Genomic DNA, 26,826 nt, shown 5'->3' with positions numbered 1-26,826 from the left:
CAGGCTCCTCCCGGGGTGAGCAGCCTTGGGGCGCCACATTCCCCGCCAGGGCGGTGAGGGGGCCCAGGGAGGAGGCGTGTACCCTCCCACTGGCGTGCAGCAGCCTAGGAGCACAGCGGGCAAGAGCCATTGCACCAAGCACCGGGCAACCAGAGTGCCAGGGGCCTGAGGGCGCCGCGCCCCCGCCCCGAGGCCCGGCCCTGCCCTGCGCTCCTACGGGAGCGCCCGATGCCGGCTCCCAGAACCCCGCAGGCCCAGCCAGCTCCGCCCCGCCCCCGGCCATGGCGGCGGAGGCGGGGCGGCGCGCTGACAGACAGCTGGGCTTCCCCGTGTAAACAGGAGCCGGGCAGGAGCCGAGAGTCCGGGTCACCCCGGCCGGCCGGAGCCGCACAGCCCTCGCAGGAGCAGCCCGCCGCCCGTCCCGGCCATGGGTAGCAGCAGCTGGAGGAGCCGGCCTGGGCCCAGTGCGGGGCAGCGAGGTAATCGCGGGTTTGGCCGCCGCCCCGCCCCGCCCCAGCCCCGGGGGCCCCAGGATACCCCCACAGCTCCATCCCGACGGGCAGGGCAGGGGGCTGGGGCTGGTATCCCCCCGCCAAAGGGCAAGGGGTTTGGGGGCCATCACCTCCTCGGGGACCCGCACCGGGCCGAGGAGGGGTGTCCCCAGTGGTTCCGGGGAGCAAGTGACTGGATCCCACCCGAGGGGGGGGCAGGGGGTAGTACAGCACACAGGCACCCTCAGAGGCGCCAGGGCGCCCCACTCCCAATTCCTTTAAAGGGCCAGGGCGCCCCACCCCCGATTCCTCTAAGGTGTTAGTGGATCCACCCATTCCCTAAAGAGTCAGGAAAGGTTCACGGGATCCCACCCCCCAATTCACTAAAAGGGCCAAGGGATCCCACCCCCAATTCCTAGGAAGGGACTGGGTATCCCTGTCCACCCCACAGGGTTGGGGAGGGGAAGGGGCTTGGGAACCTCTCCCCAAAGAGCTACGGATTTTCAAGTGTCATTGGCCCTTCCTTCATTTAGATGATTCACATCCCTTTCCCATAAGAGTGGTCTGACTGCTTGGGGGTGTTTCCCATTCATAGTAACAGTCAGTTTAAAGGGGTATCTATCCCTCCCAGTCTCGGTGATGTGACGGATGGGGGTGGGAGGGTGCATCACTCCACAGGTAATGTGCATATCACCTGAATCGTGGGGGGTGGGGAAGGTTACTGTTATCGGGGAGAGACTTGGAAGCAACAGGCAGCTCCAGGGAGGAGGGAGGCAGTCTTGTCCCCACTGTCAGCAGCCTATCCAAGAATGCATTTCCGTCTCCTAACTCAGACGGAGCCAGGAAATACGCTATTTACCAAATGAAGCCCATTTGACTCTTGACTTTTTTGGCTGCAAAGTTATTAATATTTTGATTATGATCCAACGTGGGCCCATATAAGATGCTCATCGTTTCTGCTGTTGAGCTGAATATGACACTAGTTGTAGCTTGTGCTTTATTTACAGCCTGAGTCTATGGGACAGCTTGCTTGCTATTAACTTTCACATCTTGGCATGTCAGCTCTCCGCTTGCTAAGGAAATAGTGAAATGATTCACGTGTAAGTATAATGGGAGATTATGGGGTCAAATTTTGTGCTGACTTATGCCCTGCATGACAGTCACATAGGGCCTAAGTCAGTGCAGAATCAGGTGCCAGGGCATAAGGACTTGTTTTTTATTTTTCTGAGTTTCAGTGGTTAATATAGAGGTTTATAATTCCTAGTATTTTGTTTCCATCAGTACAAAAGTTCTGCTTGGAAAAATGTTGGTTTCATGTTTACAATATATTAGCTGTGCTAAGTTTACAAGTAAAAGGATCCCCCCCCCACACACACACTCATAACTGTGTTCCCTGCAAAATCATCCTCGCTATCTCAAGTTGAATGTTATCATTGAAGGTATAACTAATGACTGAATACAAACCAGGAGCAATCAGTTGGGTAGGAAGGTGTCATTTTTTACACAGTTGCTTTTCAGAGGAGAACCACATCTTGAATATTTGCATTAGCAGGAAATAAAGAACATAAATCTTGGATAAATTTTATTCAGTGTAAACTGACTGTAGAAACTTAGATTTCTAACAGTTGATAAATACAATCATGATAATTTTTCATAATTTAGGAATTAGTTGCCAGATAGAAAGGACAACAAGAAAATTACATCAGTTGTCCTCAAGTGCAACATTTCATCTTTTCTCTTTGCGGTGGATTTCAAGTGCAGGGAAAAAGTCAAAGGATTATTGACATTTACTGATTTAAAATTGAGTCCTTTAAGACTTAAATGTAGGATCGTTTGCAGTTTAGACATTGTATAACAGGTGTCTTAATTCTAAACTACCAAGGATAGTAAGTTTATATAACAAGACAACTGTATAATCACATAGGAGATAAGCCACATGGAGCTTGAGAGAGGAGGTGGAGAGTGAGATGTTGGAAGGAAGGGCTTAAAGGAGAGAGGAGAGAACTTGAATTCAGCCTTGGATATGACAGCAACGCTGCGTCCTGGAGCCAAGCATCAGCACTATGCAAGTAGTTAGTCTGGAAGGGTCTTGTGCAACTGGAAAGAGGTCTGGAGGAGTGCAAGGCTGACAATATCTGTGGCCTTGTCAACAGTAAGAATATTGACAAGAAAAGATTTTCCTGTGCAGGATACTAGTGCCTGAAAATAGAATCTAAGCTCTGAGAACTCATTGCACAGCTATACAAAGTCAAAGTTGTCCTTTTTGACACGGTTTCAACAATTAGTACTCAAAGGCTAGAAAATCTTCATGTTCCAAGACTACTTCTGCCAGGTGTAGAAAGAGTGAAGTGTCTCTATGGGGGTTAAATTTGGTGGCTCTAATGGATTACTACATCCTAAATTTGTACCTGTGCTCTATGCAGATTTGCCAGGAAATACCAAGGGCTTTGCCATTATAGATGTAACTCTGAATGAGTAACTCCTCCACCATTCACGGATGAGGTAGTGCATCCTCCCTCCCACTGCTAGTCCTATATGATAACATCTATTCTGGGCAACATGCCATGGTCTTGCCTCTGCCAGCCTGCTTTCCTGATTGCTGTTTCGTGGCCTACAAAAGTGTCTGCCACTGGGGTGAGGCAGATGATGAAGAGACTGCTAGTCATGGGAGAAAGAGAGGTAGGATGCTAGATCAGCATCCTGAATTAATCCCACCTGCCAAGGAAAAACTGCCTTCTGCATTTCCTAGAAATCTTATTAAAACCCTTAAGAGCTGGTTAGTCCTTAAAGTGATGAATAGTTTTAGCCAGTATCCTAAGTGTTAATGGAGAATTAACAGGATATGAATTGTGGCCTTTAATCATTGGTACTGTGACCTGTAATGATGGGCACACACACAGGGAAGAACAGGAAACTGAAGTTAACTATTTTGTTGTTGTTGATATTACTTATTATTTGTATTCTCATAGTGTCTAGGAGCCCTACTCATGCACCAGGACCCCTTGTTCTGTAAAACACTGCTTCTAGCCTACCCTGCAGAGTGGAAGGGCTGTGTAGGTGAAAGTTTGCACTTCCATGTTGGTAAAAGCAGCAAAGAGTCTTGTGGCACCTTATAGACTAACAGACGTTTTGGAGCATGAGCTTTCGTGGGTAAATACCCACTTCGTCGGATGCATGTATTCACCCACGAAAGCTCATGCTCCCAAACGTCTGTTAGTCTATAAGGTGCCACAAGACTCTTTGCTGCTTTTACAGATCCAGACTAACACGGCTACCCCTCTGATACATGTTGGTAAAGGTGCCCCCTGGTTCAGAGCTTCTGGGAGCTGGTACTTATTGTGTCTGAAAATTAGGGTGACCAGATGTCCAGATTTTGTAGGGACAGTCCAGATATTTGGGCTTTTTCTTATATAGGCTCCTATTACCCCCACCCCCGTCCCGATTTTTCACACTTGCTGTTTGGTTACCCTACTGAAAATGGAGCTGAAGGCCTTACTGCTGTTGGGATGCACATGGGAAGATATTTTCCTTTCTGCTGGCTTGACAGGTGGCTCATGCAGCAAGGCAGGCATACTACTGCCTCATTCTACATATCACAGCCAGAGATTTCCTGGTGTGGATATGTCACCTCCAGAGCACTGCTGCTCTGGAAAAGTCAATCGTTAGCCTTGACAGGAAGGGAGAAGAGTCCATGAAATTGGAGTTAGTTGCTGATATGGGACAACATAGGGAGGCTGGAGCAAGTTGCTCTTGACCCCAGCTAGAGTAATTAAATAATTTTATTGAATAACGCTTTGGACAGTGCTATGTTTTAAAAGGTTATATTCATCCCGTGAATCTGTAAGCCCATGGGGCCATGCTCGAACACAGCAAATACTTTACAATGTGCAGGAGGAGCAATAGCCATTGTTCCTGCTTGCTTACCCTATTTTAGTGTTTATCAGGCTAATATACATAACAGACAATACAATGGAGAAAACAGAGGAAACAATTAAAAGGAGGTTGGAAATAGTTTTTTTCTTTTCTTTTTTTTTTTTCCCTCCAAAGGTTTAGGCACTTAACTTCCATTGACCTTCATTGGGAGTTAGGTGTCTTTAACAGTCTTCACCTCTATTCCAGTAGAAAGGTTTTATGGCCTAGAGCCTTCTTAAGTAACAAAAAGGAAATATAGGATAAGGCATACAGAATCCTATGAAACAGCCTCATAAAAACCTGCCCTGTCTTCTTAAATGTGGTCTCTCTGTCCACAGAGACATCTTAACTGCTCATCCTCTTCTGAAACTCAGGGGTGGTCTACACGGGGGGAGGGGGAGAGGGAAGAGGATTGATCTAAGTTACACGATTACAGCTACGTGAATGTAGCTGAAGTCGACATACTTAGAGCTACTTACCATGGTGTCTTCACTGCGGTGTGTCCTCCCTTCAATTCCACTTGCGCTTCTCGTTAAGGTGGAGTACCAGAGTCGATGCTAGAGCGATCGGCGGTCGATTTATCACATCTATACTAGACATGATAAATCGACCCTTGCTGGATCAATGTAGACAAGCCTTCAGTACCAAGAAAAATAGCTCAGCTCCTTTCTCATACTTCCTTTGGTTAGTTCCCCAAAATATGTAGATAATTCCATGTAAGGTGTTTATGAGAACCACCTCCCTCCAAACCTGCCTGTTGCCTTGTGGGTTTGTGTATTGAAGAATGTTTCATAACAGAGACCTTCTATTCTAACCCAAAGTAATTACGGGTGTCTTGGTTTCACTGCTATTTCCTCGCACCTCTTTAATGGTTCTCCTATTTTCCTTAATGGCTCTGTTTATACTAAGGTCTGAGCCACATAAGATCTATTATTCTTTCCTGGTGACACCAGCTACAAGATAAGATGGGTCAGATAGAATTGTTATGAGTAATTTGCATTCAGATAGATCTGTGACTGTCCCGCTTCTTTGTGGGATGGGATTTTTCTCAAATTTAGGCATGAGCCAAGTAAATGAGTCCTCTGCTCTAAGCAATTCAGATTAACAATAGCTAATGTTAAACTTAAAAAAAAAAGTTTTGGAAGTAATACAGACCCTCATGTTGGGGTATGAGCCAACTTGCAGCTAGTGGAGAGGGGACTTTCCCTGGGAGCAGGTTATCCCATAACTGTCTAGTACTGCAGGACTTCTTCCTCTGAAGCAGCTAGTGCTAGTTGCTGCCAGAGACAGGATACTGGAGATGAACCCCTGGTCTGATCCAGTATGGTAATTATTCCTATAGAACAATTCTAATATTACATTTAAAAATATGTACAAAACTCGCTTATGGGTTTGTTGTGACACATGTTCTGTTGACCTAGAGTTGAGATTACTCAGCACCTCATAAGATTGGGCCCTTGCTTTGATAATGGGATGAAAGATGAATTTACAGTCAAGGCATGTGACTGGAATCAGGAGACATTTGTTCTGTTCCTGGCTCTGTCACAGATTCTAGGCAAATCACTTAACCATTTTATGCCTTAATTTCCTCATATGTGTAATAGAGATAGGGACAGAAAGTTGCAAAGTTAAATTTTAATGTTTGTAATGTGCTTTGAGATGCTCAGATGGAATACACTACAGGAGTGCATAGTAGTATTAGTACACTGAGTTAGTAAGAACAACAGAAACCCTTATTTTTGAAAAAAAATATCTGTCTGGCTAGTAGCCTAAAAAGCAAATCACGGACCCTGTTGAAATGCAGTGTCATACAAAATGTTACTGCAATGACAATTACTGTAAAGGAAGTGCTGTCTTCTGCACAGTGAATTGACTCAGTGTGCTGACCTGTGGCAGCATGACAACACACTACTGATGGGATTTCAGTTGTGATTATAAAAAGAAAAGAAAAAGTCTTGAGAAAGGATAGATGGAGAGAAGACAGTTTTATGGGAGAACCAAAGGGCCAAGAGACAAAGGAGGAGGGGAAGTAATTAAACCTCATTCCAACTCACTTTTTCCTCTAACTTTTCAGTCTGGCAACTAGTCAAGCCTCTGCATGTTCGCCTCCAGCTTGCTGGAAAAGAAGGCAAGAATGGCTCTATATCTGTCTCCTTGAAACCCTCTCTATCAGCCCTGTACAACTTACTGGTTCCCTGGACACCTAGGCTTTTCATATGAAAGCCAGGTAACATAACTCTTTGCCCCCACTCAAATGGGTTTTTCTCCTCTATTTACTCCAATATTTGCGGTCTTGTGTTTTATATATTGTGACAGCAGCTTCTGCCATAGCATCTGACTGCCTCACCATACATTGTTTACAACAAGCCTACAAAGTATCAAGTCATTCTTATTTTATTTATTTAGATTTATAAAAATGCTAAAAGGGGCCTAATCCATATGTCAAGGATGCATAGAGCATATCTTAAATAAAAAAGAATGAATGTGGGGCATCATTAGCATAGTGATGACATTTGCCCCTGCCCCCAAAAACATGCCAACCTCCCCCCCCATTTTATTTTTAAAAGCATTTCAGTTCCTTTTTGAAGTGCAGTAGTGCACTGTGTTATGAAAAGTGATTGTGTACAAATGGTAGCCTCTTGCTCAATGCATCTGCTTCCTCCGTGTGTTGTAGGTCAGATCTGCTGACTTTGGTGACCAAAATAAGTTGTTACCATGACTGACTCTTGTAGTCATTAGTCCTGATTAGTCAACACAGGTATGGGAGAGGGAGCTGAATTCTATTCCCATCAGCAGGGCTGTTTGCTAAGGCCTGGTCTACACTTAAAAATTAGATTGACCTAGCTATGCCATTTGGGGCTGTGACCATTTCATGCCATGAGTGCCATGGTTAGGTTGACTTAACTCCCAGTGTAGATGCAACAAGATCGAAGGAAGAAATCTTTTGTTGACCTAGTTACTGCCTCTCAAACTACATTGATGGAAAAGCCCCTTTGCTTGCTATAGGAAAGCAGTGGCACAGCTGCACTACTGTAGCTGTGCTGCTGTAGCAACAGTAGTAATGTAGACATAAAAGTTTCAGTCATGGCAGACAATGAGGGTTGCACAGATGTCACTGAGAACAGAATTTGCTCTGCAGTGCACCAGTAGGTTTTGAGCAGCTGATGTCAGGTTAACTTTCAGGGTGGAATTTCAGCTGTTGAGTGACTTTGAGTCATTTTAGCAGGAATAAGCAAAACTCAAGAGAAAATCAGACTCCAAGTGTGTCAACTTATACTTCCTGTTCGCTAACCGTTTAATGGGAGACAGGGCAGGGGGGATTCAATTCTGTATATTAGCACTACTGCCAGTGATGAGAGATCCTTTTCCTCTTATACAGTTATTTACAGCAGAGAACCTTTATTTTACTTAAATTTTTCATCACCACTTAAGGAGACAAGACAGTCAGTGAAAAAGCCTCCTTCAAACTGAAACCAGTCCTGTAGCAAGCTGAGGGAGTTCCTAGGAGGACTATTTATATCTGCTTTCACTGTCACTGGTTCCTTGGGTCACCCAGGACAGAGGAATAATCTCTTTGATCTCTCTATTTCTAGTTGTAAAAGCACAGCGTGTTATTGAGGGTGAATCAGCGTGAGGCCAGTCTGTCCCCTGTAATAATCCCTTGTAACTACAAAATCATCAGTCACAAGGGTAAGGTGAATAGAAAGATGTAAATGTAGTACTGTGTTCTAATACTCTTATCTGAAGAAAGATGGACGGAAATAAGCAGGTGCGTTTCAGTACAGGGGTTCTGAAATATTTTCATAGCTTGGGCCTCTCTGTAGTTTGGAGGTTGTTCTGATGTCTCCTCTCCTCCCATTTACAATGGCATAACAGCCTTATTGGCCTTGTTCACCAGCCGTGCTCCATCTGTCCCCTGTGAACCATCTGTCTTTGAAACATACTTTTGGCTATTTGGAGGGTAAATGCTGGGCTAGGTAGAAAGAGAGTTGGCAGTGCTTTTTCAGTAAAGGAAAGCAAAAGTCTTTAATAAAAGCAGTACAGCAAAAATGGCATCAGGTAATAATTTACCTGGGGTGCAAACTGACTTTGAAAAATGGATGTATTAAGTAGCTAGTCTTTTTCCTTGGAATGCCAATGCCGTTTGGAAATCCACCAGCTGTTTGACTTGTTGTATGACTTTGTTTGGAAGCCTGGCCTTCCAGGACATATAACTAGTTTCCCCTGCAGCTTTGTATCAAAACATGACTGCTTTCCTCGGGGCTTGCATGGTGAAGACACAGCTACTGAATGAGGGCAGGTTCTGTGTGAAGATGAGCAGCATTTACCAAACCTGAGCAGGAAAATACTTTGCTACGTCCTTATAACATCCTAGATATTCAATCTGTTGTGGAATAGCGTTTTCTTGTTCCAAGTTATATATACACATGTGCAGAGCTAAATCCAGTCAGCTTGCAAAAATTGTTGCTTAGCTCTAAAAGGGGTGGATTGATGGTTCCTTTGTGGCTAAAACATTGGGCTGGGAGACAGGAGATCTAGGTTTTATTCCAGTGGGTCTCAAACTTTTGTACTGGTGACTCCTTTCACATAGCAAGCCTCTGAGTGTGACCCCCCCCCTTATAAATTAAAAAAACATTTTAATATATTTAACACCATTATAAATGCTGGAGGCGAAGCAGGGTTTGGGGTGGAGGCTGACAGCTCGCAACCCCCCATGTAATAACCTCGTGACCCCCTGAGGGGTCCCAATCCCCAGTTTGAGAACCCCAATTTATTCCAAGATATATCACAGACTCACTGGACAAATTTCAGAGTAGCAGCCGTGTTAGTCTGTATCCACAAAAAGAACAGGAGTACTTGGCACCTTAGAGACTAACAAATTTATTTGAGCGTAAGCTTTCGTGGGCTACAGCCCACTTCATCGGATGCATGCAGTGGAAAATACACATGATGGCCTCTCTGCCATGTACATTGGCCAAACCAGACAGTCTCTACATAAAAGAATAAATGGACATAAATCAGACGTCAAGAATTATAACATTCAAAAAACAGTTGGAGAACACTTCAGCCTCCCTGGCCACTCGATTACAGACCTAAAAGTCGCAATATTACAACAAAAAACCTTCAAAAACAGACTCCAAGGAGAGACTGCTGAATTGGAATTAATTTGCAAATTGGACGCCATTAAATTAGGCTTGACTAAAGACTGGGAGTGGATGGGCCATTACACAAAGTAAAACTATTTCCCCATGCTTATCTTTCCCCCCACCTACAGTTCCTTATATCTCCTTGTCAAGTGCTGGAAATGGGCCATTTTCATTATCACTACAAACAGTTCTTTTTCTCTCCTGCTGACAACAGCTCACCTTAACTGATCACTCTCCTTACAGTGTGTATGGTAACACCCATTGTTTCATGTTCTCTGTGTGTGTATATGTATATATCTTCCTACTGTATTTTCCACTGCATGCATCCGATGAAGTGGGCTGTAGCCCACGAAAGCTTGTGCTCAAATAAATTTGTTAGCCTCTAAGGTGCCACAAGTACTCCTGTTCTTTTCACTGGACAAAGTCATTTAACCTCTCTTTGCCCACAACCCAGACAATAGCAGCCTTCCAAGGGTGTTGATTTTGACTGTAAACTACTCTGAGATCCTTTACAACAAGGCACAATAGATAGGCAAAAAGTGGTAATCGGGTTAGTACAGTTTTAAAAAAGTTGTTGATTTAACTAGAAGGAAATAGAATGAAGTAGGTAAGCTTTACATTAGTCTTTTCATTAGGTCAGCTCAGTCCTACAGCTATTAAAAAAGCAGCTTATGTGGTTTGAACACAGTGGGTAAAAATATCTGTTGCTCCCAGCATAACAAAACCAAAGCCAATGTGGGATAAACTTTCAACCTTCTAACTGCATTAGTATTCTTATGCAGTGTGTTAACACTGTAGTGCAGTGAAAGATCTTGTTTCTTTTCATGCCTCAGAGCTTTTTATAATTGTCTTCTAGCAGCTCTTATGGATTTATTTTGTTACAAATGATCTGAGGATGATGGTGACATAGCATTAGTTTGCGTTATTCATTACATGTCGAGAGGTAACTGGGTGATAATCCACATGAGACCCATGTAGTTATGACTGTCTGTTAAAGCACAGTAAAAATGTCCATCAACCTTCTTCCAAATTAAATAAAATAATATAACAGAACAGTGAAGTTATAGCTGCTTCTCGTTAAATTAAGGGTCAGAGAAATTAATGAAAAGATGGACTATGTTCTGAGTTGTTCACATGCTGGATCAATTTAATTCCTGGTGTAATTCCACGGGCTTCCACTTCCCTCTTTGTCAGCATCTATCAGGCCTACCTGTGGTCCCTCCTCTTTTCTCCCTGCCTGTTGCTGGTTGACTTGATTGGTTTGTGTGAATTCTGCTACCTTCTCTTGACCACAGACAATCTTAAGTAATTCTGTGGCTACTCACAACTGTTAGCACCTCGCAGCCTTTAATGTATTTATTCTCACAATACACATGTGAGTTGGGAAGTGCCCTCCTACAATCTCCATTTTATAGATGGGGACCTGAGGCATGCAGAGACTGAGGATGGGCTCTACAAATATATTTAGGTGCCTAAGTCCTGTTTTTAGGTGCCATTGTGACCCACAAAACTCTCTCTCAGCTGCTGCCTAACCTGTGGGCGTCTACACTTGCTCAACACCTATATTTTTGCATTGTAAGTTCTGTAGGGGCCCATGTTTTTGTCTCTGGGCATGTTCACTACTGCCTCACTCTAGGCGCTTGAGTGCCTATCTCCCACCTAAGCCCTGGGGTGACCCAGGAAGTGCGGGGAAGACAGGCAAAGCTGCATGTGGGGCCTGATCCAGTAGGCATGCTTAGAGACCACTTAACTCCACAAAGCCATTAGCCCAGGGGTTAGGGTACTAACGCAGGATGTGGGAGACCACAGGTTCAAGTTCCCCCATCTGCCTGATGTGGAGAAGAGATCTGAATAGGGATCTGCCACCTGTTAGGTGAGTGCTCTAACCGCTGGGCTGTGGGATATTCTGATGTGGGGCTCCCTCAGTCTCTCCTGTTGAAGTTGTTCTACTTAATGTTGTTCAATTATTTAATTAAACTGGGCAGAGAAAGAGTTAAAATCTCTCTATAGCCCAGTGGTTAGGGCACACACCTGGAAGGTGGCAATTCCTGTTCAGATCTCTTCTGCTTATCAGGGTCTCCCACATCCTGGGGGAGTATCCTAACCATTGGGCTAAAGTTATAAAGAAGGGCAGCATCTTCATCTTCCTCCCCCTCCTCCCTCTTCCCTGGGGCAGTTTTGTGGAGTTAAGTGACCTCTGAGCATGCCTGCCAGATCGGGCCCCACATGTGACTTAGGCGGAGGCGCGCCTGTCATCCCCCAGTTTGGGGATCACTAGTGGAGATAGGCACCTCCCTGCAGCCTGGACTTAGGTGCATATCTCCAAGAGGTTCCGGAGTGGTAGCCGTGTTAGTCTGTATCAGCAAAAAGAACGAGGAGTACTTGTGGCACCTTAGAGACTAACAAATTTATTTGGGTGAGAGGGGCAGGGTTTGCCATGCACCCCTCTTGTTGGCATCTCCCATTGGTTAGCTGACCCGGTTCCCCACCTAGTGTGCTGGCTTCTGTGGATCGCGTTCTAGGGTGTTTGTCTCTCCCCATTCATTGTATAGGAACCTCAGTGCCTAACTCAGGCTTTGTGGATCCCAGTGTTGTTCCTGTGATTTTTTTTTCCCCCCTAGGCAATGCCTAAGTGCCTTCTCCAAGACCTCACCAAAAGTCTTTTGCAGAGCAGGGAGCTGGATCCCGGTCTCCTGAGTACCAGGTTAGCATCCTACCATTCCTCTTGACCGGTCTTCCCCTGTGCGGTTGTTCCAGATCTGACTGTCCTTCCAACATACTAGAGAGACAAAGTGGGTGAGGTAATATCTTTTTTGGGGGCCAATTTCTGTTGGTGAAAGAGACAGGCTTTCAAGCTTACACAGAGCTCTTCTTCAGGTTCTGCTTCTTCTGACATACTGTCGGCTCATTGCCAACACAAGATCAAACAGGCAAAGGTATTTCTCCCAAATTCCCGTGGATAGAACCTGGCAAATAGTGCAGTAATTAAGAGCTGCATTATTTTTGCAAATTTTCCAAACAAATTTGGTTCACCTGTGTTTCTTTGTTGCAGAAAGTCACAGAAAGTGATTGTTACCAAGCCTAAAAATCAAGAACATTATTGGTCACAGAAAATATTCAAAATAAAGAATAAATTAGAGAAAAATGGAATCTCTTCTTAGACAATTTGTGAATAGAAAGAGGCAAACTTCAGCTAATAACATTTCTGTTCCTACAGCCCTTGTAAGATATGGCCTATGCTAGTTGATATATGCTTTGTTAGGTGAGTGGGGAGAGAGCCCGGCTCTTATGCACCTTAGGAGCTCTAACAAATTTATTTGAGCATAAGCTTTCGTGGGCTACAGCCCACTTCATTAGATGCATGCAGTGGAAAATACAGTAGGAAGATATATACACACGCACAGAGAACATGAAACAATGGGTGTTACCATACACACTCTAATGAGAGTGATCAGTTAAGGTGAGCTATTACCAGCAGGGGAGAGAGAAACATTTTTATAGTGGTAATCAAAATGGTCCATTTGCAGCAGTTGACAAGAAGTTGTCTCTGCAGCTCCAAAGGCAGTTACTGGAGATACCTCTCCTGTGGACATCCTGCGAAACTGCATTTTAGTGTTAATTATTCAAGATTGTGGAATTTGCATATATTAACTTGTTTGCAAATCAAAAGAGGCTGGAAGTCACAAAACGGGAAACTCCTTGAAAAAGCTATATTAAGATTAAGGTTGTGTGGTGCAGCACTCGAGTGGGGAAAATGACAAAGTTAAGGTTGTGCCCTATCATGTGAGGTGCTGAAGATACTCAACCATGTTTGTACACATGGAAGGTTGAGGGCACTCAGTACATTTCCTGATCAAGCACTAAATCAGACTTGTTCTCTTCCATATTTCTTTGCTGCTTTCTCTACTGGAATCTACCAAATAGTCAGCAAATAAGGTCACATTTGTGCACTGTTGCTTGTCACTTTACCTGAGAGAGGGCAATAAAGAGAGACTTAGAAAATGGTGTGGTGTGCTATCACGAGTCCTTCCAAGTTTCCTCCTAGAAAAGATACTATTTCAATCTAACAGCTGTCAGGGATGCTGATTACTTTCAAGAGTTGTAACCATTTTCATTGCAGTGTATGGAATGGGGGTGTTCCTGCAGCTTTATGCTTTATAAGATTTTCCAATTCCAGACACACTTTTTATCTCCTCTTGCTGCGCTTTCCAGGTTTTGAGAGAGCTGTGATGAGAGAAACTCAGGAGTCTTGCACCCTATCAGCTGAACAATGGCTGCTTTATCTTTTCACTTCTATGCTCCACCCAAAGATGGTTGGTTGATGTGTGTGATGTTGGCTGCTACTTTGAAGAGAAGGATTCTAGAGGTTGCATTTGAACCTGGATGTCTATAGTATGGTATAAGGAACTGTGATGGGTAATTTATAAGTATCTGCTTCTTTTGCTCAACTAGCAAAATACTAAAAATATTCCAGGTTGTATTTCCACCATTGACCCCTATTTATGAGCATTAATTTACAGCCATACTACCTCCCACTCTGAACTCATTTCGTGTCATACACTAAGCAAGGTTGGCTGGATCAATACTTGGAAGGGAAACCTCCAGGGAGAAAACAGGTGCTGTAAGAAGTGGTGTTGATGGCATTTTGCTGAGTGAGTGCCCAGCTCTAAGGCGTGCTAAGGGGGTGCTGTGATTTGGGTGAGAAGTAAAACCACATCCTTGATCACTTGTGCTCAATAAAATTCCCTGGCATTTTTTTGTGGTTGCAAGAACCATGTTGTTATTAACCTTAGAGTCCTGGACATGATTTCAAAATTGAGTAATTTAAATTCTGCATTATAAAACAAATTCCCTACTGTTTATATGGCTATAGTGTTTTTTTTTCTTCACTTAAGCTATTGTGCAGTGTTGTTTTGTGCTGTTTTTAAACAGCTGTCATGTTTTACTTCAGAAGTAGGTACCTTTCCGGGTCAGAGAGAAGGAAACCCTGCCATTGGAGATGTTTAGCACCTTGTAGGACCCAGCGTTTGTTTGTATGAAGGGTGATATATAAATGTAAGGTCATCGATATTATCCTTCTTGATACACATAGGAAACTGTCAAAGTCGCTGCAATGTGGAGATGCCACAAGACCTTGCAGGAAATGTTAGGAGACGTACATGACACAGAATTGTTTCCTACCACTTTCTGTCTAATAGAATTTTGCAGGAATATTACACGTCTCAGCCTAGAGGCTTTCACCACCACTACCATGTCACATCAAGAGGCACACGATGCCAATCACTGAACAGCATGCTTGCCTATAAAATAAAGTAATGTCTTCCAAGACAGCAGTTTTCTGTCAGCACATCTAGTAGCACAGTACTCCCTGGTACCATGGCGGGCACAGGTTCAGTCATGACTAGGACCCTACCAAATTCATGGCCTTGAAAAACGCATTATGAACCGTGAAATCTGGTATCCCCCCCATGAAATCTGTATAGCATAGGGTAAAAGCACACAAAAGACCATATTTCATGGGGGAGCCCAGCATTTCTCAAATTGGAGATCCTGACCCAAAAGGGAGTTGCAAGGGGATCGTAAGATTATTTTAGGGGGGTTGTGGTATTGCCACCCTTACGTCTGTGCTGTCTTCAGAGCTGGGTGGCTGGAAAGCGGTGGCTGTTGGCTGGTCACCCAGCTCTGAAGGAGGCACCTCGCCAGCAGCAGTGCCGAAATAAGGGTGGCAATACCATACAATGCCACCCTTACTTCTGTGCTGCTGCTTTCAGAGCTGGGTGGTCAGAGAGTGGCAGCTACTGACCAAGGGCCCAGCTCTGATGCAGCAGTGCAGAAGTAAGGGTGGCAATACCACACTATGCCATCCTTACTTCTGCATTGCTGCAGGCAGTGGCATTGCCTTCAGAGCTGGGCTCCCAGCCAGCAGCCATCACTCTCCAGCTGCCCAGCTCTGAAGGCAGCACCACTGCCAGCAGCAGCACAGAAGTAAGGCTAACAGTACTACACCCCCCCCCATAATGACTTTGTGACACCCCCCCCCCCCGTTCCAACTCTTTTTTGGGTCAAGACCCCTACAATTACAACACTGAAATTTCAGATTTAAATAGCTGAAATCATGAAATTAACCATTTTTAAAACACCATGACCGTGAAACTGATCAAAATGGACCCTGAATTTGGTAGGGCTCTAGTCATGACTTCAAGGGAAGAATGCCACCTACTAAAGCATAAACACCATTTCCTATAGCACCCTGGATTTTCCCTGGAGGTCCAGGAACTGACCAGCCATGGTGCTGGGAGAAAATGATTTTACATGCAGAAACAAACCCAAAAGATCAATTTTTGGTCATTTTTACATTGCAGGAACACAGAAAATAACTGTATAGCACATCTCTGGAGTGAAGCATGCCAGCTGTCTTAACCCTGCACAGCAAAAATAATTGGTAGTCATTTCACTGGGAACTTTTATTTTGGTTCTGTAACACCAGACAATCAAGTTGTTGATTATCAGTTTTAAACCAATATTCTCTCATTTAAAATAAAAGGTTAATCATTTTTTTAAAACTTTATTTCCACATTGCTTCTGTCAGTCTAGTCCAGGTAGGAATTTATACGGTGCCCAGTATTGCATGTCTATGCTAATTTTTAACAGGTTGTTCTGCTGTAAGAATGAGTGTGTGTGGTATTGTTTGCTGCCCTACCAAAGTGCATTTCCTGGGCACTTCAGGCATGGGTCCCAGGGAATGTATTTTTCTGCAGCAGTCTTGAATGCTATCATTCTAAAAGTTCTAGCAGACACACAGGAGGTTTTCAAGGGACATTTTCCGCACAGTTAACAGAATTTTGGTTTTAAAAAAAAGTTTTAGAGCATTTCTCTCTCCTGTAGAATCAAATGATTTCTTAAAGTGTATTGGTCATACCCTCACAAATATTTCCGATTTTCATAATATTATGATCACTTGATCCAGGATGCTTCCTATCTTGGGACTTATTTAGCACTTGGCTCACTTCACTGGCTTTTGTCCAGACTAATTTAAAGCAAACTGCATCTATTAAGGGAGGAGGCGGAGAGGCTATCTCTAAAGGTAATAGCTTTTCAAAATGTGTTATTCCAGTCCATGTCAAGGCATGGTCGTGATCCTGGATCCTTTCCAGACTTTGCCTGTCTGTAAAATTTCCCATTAATCTTCCTTAACTGCCCTGTGGATGCACAGTAGCACCAAAAATCCGCTCCACCACTGGAGCTTTCTTTCTGTCACAACCTTCTTTCTGAATCTGGTTGGCTGACAAAATATTGCTCTCTCGTGGGCTACTGTCAGGGGTCGTGGGAAGTTATCCTGGGTACCAGCTGATGTGTGTCTAACTTCAGAAAGGTCTTTACTTCAGGGTCTGACTTACTTAAAAACTATCAGGCACCTAAGCAGTAGGGAAATGGAGTTCTCTAGATTCTGGTGATATAGCACGTGAATGATTTTTGATGGACTTGGACCCAAAGTATGTAAGAGTGTGTGGGTGGGTGTACACATAGGTACATAAGCGCACTCACAGTTCTGTGGTATTTCTCTAAATCCCTGATATATTTGTATTGGTGTATGTGGTTGGTGTTGTTAATGTTATGGCTGAAGTTTAAGGAAACCTATTTATTATTACCTCTGAACAAGGGCCTAGGCTGTTAGATGGGTTTTCTGTGAGCTCTGAGAACTATTTGTTTGCTGAGTTGTACTGTATTTTGAAACCTTAAGTAGCTGAAGTCCAACAGGGATCAGCCATATCACTCACTGTGAAGTATGGGCTGCTGCAGAGAGGCTGCGAATTAAACTAAAAAGGGTGAGGGGTGAGAAGAATTTAAGTGAACACAGGCCTTTCTTGGAAATGTATGAAGGCGTTAACTAAAATGTATACATAGCCACATAGTTTCATTGTCGCAGGCAGTGGTTATTTTAGGTACAGTGGAGATGAATAGCTTCATTGTAGATTTGAGTAAGGAATGCTTTGTCTATGAGGCTCAGTCATGTCAGTTTCTTATTTTCTTGTAGCATAGAAGTACAGTTGTAGAGAGTAAGGGGAAAATGACATGAATGTTTCCCCTCTCTTACTTGGTGGAATAACTGAGTAATGAAAGGAAATGTGTTTGTGCTGAGGTGTCAGTATGTAGTCACTGTTGGTACATGGTGGTGTCATATTCATTTGTGGGACTGGCCTGAGGAAAACATTAGCTGTTTGTCCTAGATCTCTGTGCTGTTGGGTGCCTGGTATTAAAAAATACAGCAGGAACACTTGAGAGAGGAAGAAATCATACAGGTTTTGTTTATCTTTCTTTCTTACTACACAGGCTTCAAATCAGGCTGCAGTTTGTTGGGACGACCTATGATATGGAGCTCTAGGGAAATAATTTTATTCATGGCACCCTTGGAAACTGAACTCTGGATGAAGGCTTTATAGAGCTTGAATAATAATAGCACGACACAGGGATTATTAAACTCCTCGTAGCACAGACCACATCTTAACAGTGGGATTCACAAGAGACATCACCTCTCTCTTCATCAATCACATCTGCTCCCGGTTCAACTACAGCAATTACTTACATGGTCATGGATGGTATTAGGAAGCACTTAAGATATGTATAGGTATATTTCACTATTTGTATTACAGTAGCATACTTGGAGGCCCCAAACAAGATTAGGGCTTCATTGTGCTATGTGCTGTACATACATAGAATTACAGGACTGGAAGGGACCTCGAGAGGTCTTCTAGTTCAGTCCCCTGCACCCATGGCAGGACTAAGTAGCATCTAGACCATCCCGGACAGGTGTTTGTCTAACCTGCTCTTAAAAATCCCCAATGATGGAGATTCCACAACCTCCCTAGGAAATTTATTCCAGTGCCTAGGAAAGTTAGGAAGTTTTTCCTAATATTCAACCTAAATTGCCTTTGCTGTATTTTAAGCCCATTACTTCTTGTCCTATCCTCAGAGGTTAAGCAGAACAATTATTCTCTCTCTTCCTTGTAGCAACCTATTATGTACTTAAAAACTATCATCATGTCCCCCTCTTCTTTCTTTTCTCTACTAAACAAACCCAGTTTTTTCAATCTTCCCTCATAGGTCATGTTTTCTAGACCTTTAATCATTTTTGTTGCTCTTCTCTGGACTTTCTCCAGTTTGTCCACATCTTGTCTGAAATGTGGCGCTCAGAACTGGACACAATACTCCAGTTGAGGCCTAATCAGCGCAGAGTAGAGTGGAAGAATTACTTCTCTTCTCTTGCTTACAACACTCCTGCTAATACATCCCAGAATTAGGTTTGATTGATTTTTTTTTTTAAACAGTGTTACGCTGTTAACTCATATTTAGCTTGTGAACCACTAAGACCCTCAGATCCCTTTCCACAGTATTCCTTCCTAGACAGTCATTTCCCATTTTGTTTGTGTGCAGCTTTTCGTTCCTTCCTAAGTGGAGTACTTTGCATTTGTCCTTATTGAATTTCATCCTATTTACTTCAGACCATTTCTCCAGTTTGTTCAGATCATTTTTAATTTTAATCCTATCCTCCAAAATGCTTTCAACCCCCTCCCTCAAGCTTGGTATTGTCTGCAAACTTTATAAGTGTACTCTTTATGCCATTACCTAAATCATTGATGAAGATATTGAACAGATCCAGACCCAGAACTGATCCCTGCGGCACCCCACTGGATATGCCCTTCCAGCTTGACTGTGAACCACTGATAACTACTCTCTGGGAATGATTTTCCAACCAGTTATGCACCCACCTTATAGTAGCTCAATCTCGGTTGTGTTTCCCTAATTTGTTTATGAGAAGGTCATGTGAAACAGTATAAAAAAACCTTACTAAAGTATAGTTATACTATATCTACCACTTCTACCCTATCCTCAAGGCTTGTTACCCTGCCAAACAAAGCTATTAAGTTGGTTTGACTCGATTTGTTCTGGACAAATCCATGCTGACTGTTACTTATCACCTTATTATCTTCTAGGTGTCTGCAAATTGATTGCTTAATTATTTGTTTCGTTATCTTTCGGGGTACTGAAGTTAAACTGACTGGTCTGTAATTCCTCAGGTTGTCCTTATTCCCCTTTTTATAGATTGGCATGATATTTGTCCTTTTCCAGTCTTCTGGAATCTCACCCATCTTCCATTACATTTAGAAGATAGTTGCTAATGGCTCAGATATCTCCTCAGTAAGCTCTTGGAGTATTCTAGGATGCATTTTATCAGGCCCTGGTGACTTGAAGACATTTAACTTGTCTAAGTAATTTTAACTTGTTCTTTCCCTGTTATAGCCTCTGATTCTACCTCATTTTCACTAGCATTCATTATCTTAGAGGTCCAATCACTACTAATCTTTTTGATGAAAACCGAAACAAAAAAGTCATTTAACACTTAAACCATTTTCTGTTATGAGTAAAGAGACAATAGTAAGAGACAATCTCTGCCCTGAAGAGATTACATTATAAAAAAGATAAGACAGGCCAGGGACTAAAGCACAGAGAGATCACGTGACCTGCCCTATGGAACCACAACCAGCTCACATTTTAAACCAGACTGTCTGTCTATAATGAGTACTAAGTGGGTTTTAAAACATGTTAATTAGCATGTCTTAGTTGTGCTTCATAGGTCCTATACAACTGAGCATTTCCAATTCCATTCACAAGAATCTCTGCTCTAATGATCACCATGCCCTTCTCATGTTGCTAAACAAATGGGGTTGTTCCAGTTAGATCCCAGGTAGGTGGGTGGGAGGTCCTGGGTTGCGTCTCAGGATGTTAAAAGTTAAGAACTACAACACTAGAGAACAAAAGAACAAACCATGTACAGCACTCACCATTCAAATGACCTTCACCAACAGTTGCCACCACTTCATGATATCTGACACATTGTGCTATTTCCAGGGGTGAAAGTAATAATACATTCTTATCGGTACGGGGGCCGGCTCTGGCCTCCGGAAGGGGTGGGGCATCAGGCAGAAGGGATGTGGCTGTGGGGGGATCAGCCTTCCCCAGCCAACCCATCTGTGCTGCCTGGCTCCTGCCGTCCGGGGCTCCGATGGCGATTTAAAAGGGCCCGGGGCTCCGGCCACTACTGGGGTGGCAGCAGCCGGGAGCCCCGGGCCCTTTTAAATCACCAGTCCCGGGGAAGGGGCAACAACACTAAAGCGCTGCGGCAGTACTTTAACGTCATTGCCCCTTTTGCCTCCCCCGTCGGCAGCCCTGCCTGTAGGGTCTGTACCAGCAGGGCTGCCGACAGGGGCGGGGGTAGGGGCAGCAACATTAAAGCGTGGCAGCGTTGGTATTTCCCTGTACTTAAACTAGGAAGTAACTGTGACCTCAGGGATTGTGGTGTGTTAACTTCTGGTAAATGTCAATTTATAAACGGAAACCCCTGCAAATCCATCTGTACAAGGATGTCAAGTTTCTTTAAAAAGGTAGATAAGAATCAGCCCAGTTTCCAGATGGGGAAATTGAAGCACAAAGAGCAACTTGCCCAGAGTCACACAGTGTGTTTGTGGTAGATGCAGGAATAGAATCCAGGAGTCCTGATGCCCTTTCCCCTTTTGCTGTACATTTGAACCTTTGAAAAGACTTCACTAGGCTTGTCCAGTTGTCATATTATATCAGTTCAAAGAATGTAATTTGTAGTTCGTCACATGAATTTAAAGGCTTATTGTTGTGATGACAATCTAGAATTTCTTTAGATTTACAAAAATGTAGGTAGTAATCTAAACGTGTAGAAAGGTGCCTTTAAGCTGAAATAGGTTGTGTGTTTAAATCAGTCTTTTGCATGGATTTACCTCAGACATGTAATTTTGGAAATTTCCTGTTTGCCTGGAGATGGGGAGACACATTAGAATTTCATGCTTCTCAAAAGTAGGCTATAAAATTGTTCAAACAATAGCATATTCTCCTTACCCCTTCTTTGGGGAAATAGTTGAACAATTGTGAAGAAGGTTGCTTAGGTTCCTGTTGTTTGTAAGTAGCTTTAACAAACATTATCGCCTGTTGTAGTAAAAATAAGTGATGTAGCAGAGTTTTCCTAAAAATACATCATTGTTAGTTGTGTACAGAATGTGAGCCGTGTTGGCATTAAAACAATAATGAGATTGTTTTGTCTTGTCAGTATCTTCTGTTATAAATATTTACGCTGTGTTTAAAAAACACAAACTTTCAGTTTTCCCTGTAAATGGATGCATTTGTTTAAAAATTCTTCATTAGTTCTGTAAGATCAGTGCACAGCAAAGACCCAGAGCTATTTTCCTCTGGGTTACACAATTTTTCATGTAACTCTTCACAGATTATGGTGGAGGAGGGGAAATAAATTAAAACTATACGTAGACGTTGCTGTGCTGTATCATGTGACCTCCTATGTCAAGTTAGAAGTTTGCATGCAAATTTCCTTTACTAGTCCGTAAGTATTACTGGTAAGAGACATTCCCATCTTGAATCATTTGATTAAAGGAAATTGTATTTAAAGTTGCAGAGTCTTTTCCCGAGGTGACAGATTTGATAATTTGGAAGGGAAATGAGCACTTTTGGTTTAGATGTTCTGAAGTCCTTTTCACTGTAGTGAGGTCTCTAAAAGTTCTCTTTCCCGACCTTTGTTTCTGTTCCTGAAAGAAGAAATATTATTCAGTTGGACTGTGACAACCTATAGGGGAATCATAATCTCTCTTTGCATGTGTGCTCTCTCTCTCTCTGCCCAACCCCCCGCCCCCCTGAATGACTGAGCGATTGCACTCCCGCAGTGTGTATTGACCCAGTTCCTCTTTCTCCTTTGCAGCCCTGCATTTATTTGCTTTGGTTTTACTCAGCCACAGCCAGAGTGCTTTGATCAACCTCTCCCATCCTGGGCCTTTCCTTGATTATGAATTGAAATGATGTTTCATGTCACTTCCCACAAACTCTCATCCGCCTCCCTTTCCCCCGATTCAGTGCCAGCCAGAAGGACCTGCTTGAGAACAATGTAAGAGGTTTCCCACCCCATCAGGCCTGGATGCTTGAGCCCCTAATTCCCATTGCCCCCTGTGTGGCAGTGACTGGCACTATCTTGTCCTATTGATCTTTTATGTATTATTTGTGAACCAAGGCTCAAGAATACCCCAGTATTTCTTGTTAAACTACACAGAAAGCTGTTAATAGAACACAGGTTATATAGCAGCATGTTGATCCTGAGCAGCTTGAAATGGGTGATATGGGATTCAAGCAAATGGAGATATAATTAATGGCAATCAACATAGCTTCATGGAAACTAGGCCTTGTCAATCAAACTTCATATCATTTTATGACCAGGTTAAAAGTTTGCTTGATAAAAGTAACTGTGTTGGCATAATAGACTTCTGCAAGAGTTAGAATTGCACAACAATCTGATTAAAGAATTAGCACTATATAGAATCAATATGGCACATATTAAATGGATTATAAATTGGCTGATCTCCAGCTTTACCTGGAGCTGTTAGTGGCGTCCCACAGGGATCAGTTCTCTGCCCAATATCATTCAATATTTTTACCAACGATCTGGAAGAAAATATGAAATTGTTGTTGATGAAGTTTGCAGATTATACGAAGACTGGTAGCATGGTAAATAATGACATGGTCATTGGTGGGTAGGGTTACCATATTTGAGGACACTCCATGGGAGGGGGTAGCCCCACCCCCATCCACTCCCTCCCACTTTCTGCCCCCTGACTGCCCCCCACAGATCCTCCAACCCATCCACACACACCCCGGTCCTTGTCCTCTGATCGCCCCCTCCGGGACCCCTGCCCCTAACCGCCCCCCAGGACCCCACCCCCTATCTAAGCCTCCCTTCTCCTTGTCCCTGACTGCCCCCTCCTGAGACCCCTCCCACTGCCCCCCTAGAACCTGTCCCCTGACTGCCCCGACTCCTATCCATATCCTATGTTTTCTTTCCCCACTGTTCTCATGGAGGCGAGAGCAGGATCCGGCTGTGTTCCCAGCCGCACGCATACACAATGGATGGAGACAAGAGTGGAAGCTGGAGTGGCCGTTGTGGCACATTAAATCAGATCAGTTGTTGAGAAGCTGGTAGGACTCCCCAGTCTCTCCTTCCATCCACCATGGGTCCTGATGGAGATACCTTGCCCAGAGGAGGGGCAGGAACACATACACCAGCTGACTGGGGGGTGAAGGATGGGACAGGCACTGCCACCTGAGAGCACCAGCCACCCAAGAACTGCTATAGGAACGGCAGTTGAAACTACCAGGGTGCTCCATCCCAGCCTGGAGCCAGCTGCCTACCCCCCATGTTCAGCAGCTCCCCTTGCTCCCTCTCTTATTCCTCAGTTCCACCTCCCACCCCACCCCATCCCCTTTCACAAGGTAATTCCTCTCTCTCCCTTAAACAATAAATTAACAGGTAGTAGTAAAAAAGGATAATCTACAGTGGTCACCATTAAAATCTTTCCTATTGTGCCTTTGTAGGTAGATAACATTATACCACAATATTCACAAAATCCTCTGTAATTGGAATAGGGAAAAGAATGAATGTTGCAGTTACATTAATTATTTGCAAAGGCATTATTTAGTGAAGACCGCTATAATCAACTGGTTTAAAAGACCGCTTCTCTAAAGTGTATGGACCACGCCTGCTCCCAGCTCCTGCATGCAGCCCCTTGATTTCAATGGCAGGATTTGTCTCTGGAAATTGTTATCCCTAGTCAGCTGTAATCCACCCTGTTGAGCTTGCATGACATGTATATTTGATTGATTTACATTCACTGGATAAACTGTGAAGTGTTTATTTTAAAATAACATCTAAAAATGCTCTAGTGAAAGTGCATCAAAATAACTTGGAGGGATTTTGTTTAAACCTACAAAGTTTAGTGCTGAGGTTTTAGTAGCTATTCTAAAGCTTGTTTTGCCAAAACATTGCTGATCAAGTGGTGCGTGTGTGTGTGTGTGTGTGTGTGTGTGTGTGTGTGTGTGTGTGTATATATATATATATATATATGAAAGTGATAGTCTGCCCTTCTCTACTGCCTTTCATTTGACAATCAGCATGCACGCTCATCAAGCTTTACTCTTTCCTAATTAAACAAGGAAGGGATACACAGAGAATCACATCACCCACAACCACTGAACTGCAGCCACCTGTGTGGTGGAACATGGTAGCCATTAAACAGTGTAGAGCACCACTACACAACAGATTAGGACATGCAATGAAGGAGAAAACAATCTCTGTTTGTGGGGATGGGGTGCAGTGAGGTCAAGGGTAATCACTTGAGCTAGAAATTGGTTAGGTCATAATTGATTACGAGTAGTCAGGATGTTGAGTTTTAAATTTCACCCCCTAACGTCGCACTGGGACATTGGTTCAGTACTGACTCAGAAGGAAGAATGGCACTTCTCAGAGTAGCTGGGTGTTCCTTGGTGGAACATATCAAATACTGATAGGGCCCAACCCTGCTTAGCTCAAGAGCTGCCAGAATCGGAGCTCAGAGTGATATGTCTGGAGCCTTGTTTTATGCAGTAACATTACACCCTGTTCAGAGCAACATTTAGAACGGATTTTGCATGATTCATATATCAGAGTCACTTATTCAGGAGCATCTCATGGCACTGACCAAGTAAGTTTGGTGAAAAGTGGAGATGCAGTGATGGGAGTCCAGGTGATGGAGCAAGCAGTGCCCTTTGAAGATGGATTCCAAAATCATGTGGAGCAGGTAGAGAGCTGCTGACTGGCATAAAAACCAAAATGTATGTGTGGGTGTCAGAACATTATTCTGTCTAAGACCCACTCTGAGTGTCTGTTCGAAATTCCTGATACAGCAAGGTCTGCTGAGAATGGAATTTCAACCTTACCTCTAAATTTCCTCTTGCTTGTGAGTTAGACTGTACCAGGCTATTTTTGAGAGATCATTTTTAGTATTAATAAAAGCTGTCCTATAAATAAGTACAGAGGGACATCTGGAAATGTGTATTATCCCAGCAGAGTACAATTATCTTGAGTGAACTGATGCTCACTGAGGTAGAGAATTGTGTGTGGGGGGGGGGGGTAGGGGGTAAGGACAGTGCTTAGTTAGTACATTGTGGGTACCACAGGAATCTCAATCACTGCTCTGTTCATTATATAGTACAGTTGCAATTAGTGACTTTATAAAACAAATAATGTGTAAACCTAAGGGACCATAATGCCTCCTTTATTTCTTTGTTATTAGAACTCTGAACAACTGATTTGATGGGGGCTGTTGTTTAAGCAAACACAGAGCCTGATTCTATGAGGTTGAATTCAGGTGGAGCTGAGTGCTCCGAGATTTGTGCCCATAGTTTAACAACGCTATAGTGCAAATGGATAAGCAGTATTTGTTGTCTAACACAATCATACTCCAGCTTTGAATAGAATCATTTAGGTTGGCAGACATCTCTGGTGAGTTCTCTAGTGTCTCAATATCTACTAATATATATGACCTGTCTGTAGTCCATACCCATATAATAGTGGCAGAGTTGACTTCATTGTTCCTAATTGCTCCTTAAAATTGTTCGAAGAAAAACATTATCACTCTTGCAAGGAAACTTTTATTTTTAGGCTAGTAGCAAGTGGGGAAAAAAAGGGGAACTGAGAAAAATTAATATCAACAAGCTGCAAAGTTTTGACTGCACTAGTACAGTATGAATGGTACGTGCTCTGTTTAATCTGGATTTACATCACTTTAATGCCACAAACTTCAGTTGCACTACTCCAGATTAGCACAACAGAATCTGGATCACTGAGCTCTTGGCCATTTACAGTAAATAGAAACACCACCATAGGCAGAGTGGGGTAGAGAGAGAGAGAGAAAAGTGTTTTCTTTTTTTTCCCTAATTTTAAACTTCTGGAATAGAAAATAGATTTATTTTCATGTTTGCAACTGGATGATGGGCCCCTGAGCTTTGATAATAAGCCTTTAACTGTGCTGCTAATGATATACTGATTAAGCTACAATAAAACAAAATAAAATGTAGATGCAAGATCCTCTTTTTGAGACTGCACATCTGTTATCTCCAGAAAAGATTATTTAAGCTACATTAGTGGGGGAGGAGTTCTGAGAAGCTCAAAACAAATAAAAAATGCAAACTGGTACAAGAACTAACTAGTAGAGTTTGGTATGGCAGCGTAAGTTGCATTTGTAGCCTATAGAAAGTAGGCAAATATCTTATTGAGTTGAAACTGCAAAGTAGGTAAGCAAAGTAACAACCCAAGCAGGAACGTGGCCAGGTCACTCTGTTCCCCTGGAAAATGTCAGGCGACTCCAAACACTCACAAG

At 43.3% G+C, this 26,826-nt stretch overlaps 1 protein-coding gene across 4 annotated transcripts in view; it reads left to right on the top strand.

Moving 5' to 3' along the window:
* The first annotated feature begins 349 nt into the window (after positions 1-349).
* MARCHF8 (membrane associated ring-CH-type finger 8) overlaps positions 350-26,826 on the top strand; it is a 185,161-nt gene continuing 158,684 nt past the window's right edge. For 2 of the 4 annotated variants that reach the window (XM_045024672.1, XM_045024669.1), the window contains exons 1-3: positions 365-479; positions 1,499-1,591; positions 12,172-12,254. The gene's annotated coding sequence lies outside the window, so the exon portion shown is untranslated. Of the gene's footprint in view, positions 480-1,498; positions 1,592-12,171; positions 12,255-26,826 lie in introns of all 4 variants that reach the window. The other 2 variants (XM_045024671.1, XM_045024670.1) reach the window with 2 other exon arrangements.

The sequence above is a fragment of the Mauremys mutica genome, chromosome 7 (assembly GCF_020497125.1).
Source record: "Mauremys mutica isolate MM-2020 ecotype Southern chromosome 7, ASM2049712v1, whole genome shotgun sequence".
Taxonomy (NCBI): Eukaryota; Metazoa; Chordata; order Testudines; family Geoemydidae; genus Mauremys; species Mauremys mutica.
Note: the sequence above shows the minus strand (reverse complement) of the source record. Positions and strands in the feature narration are given on the sequence as shown.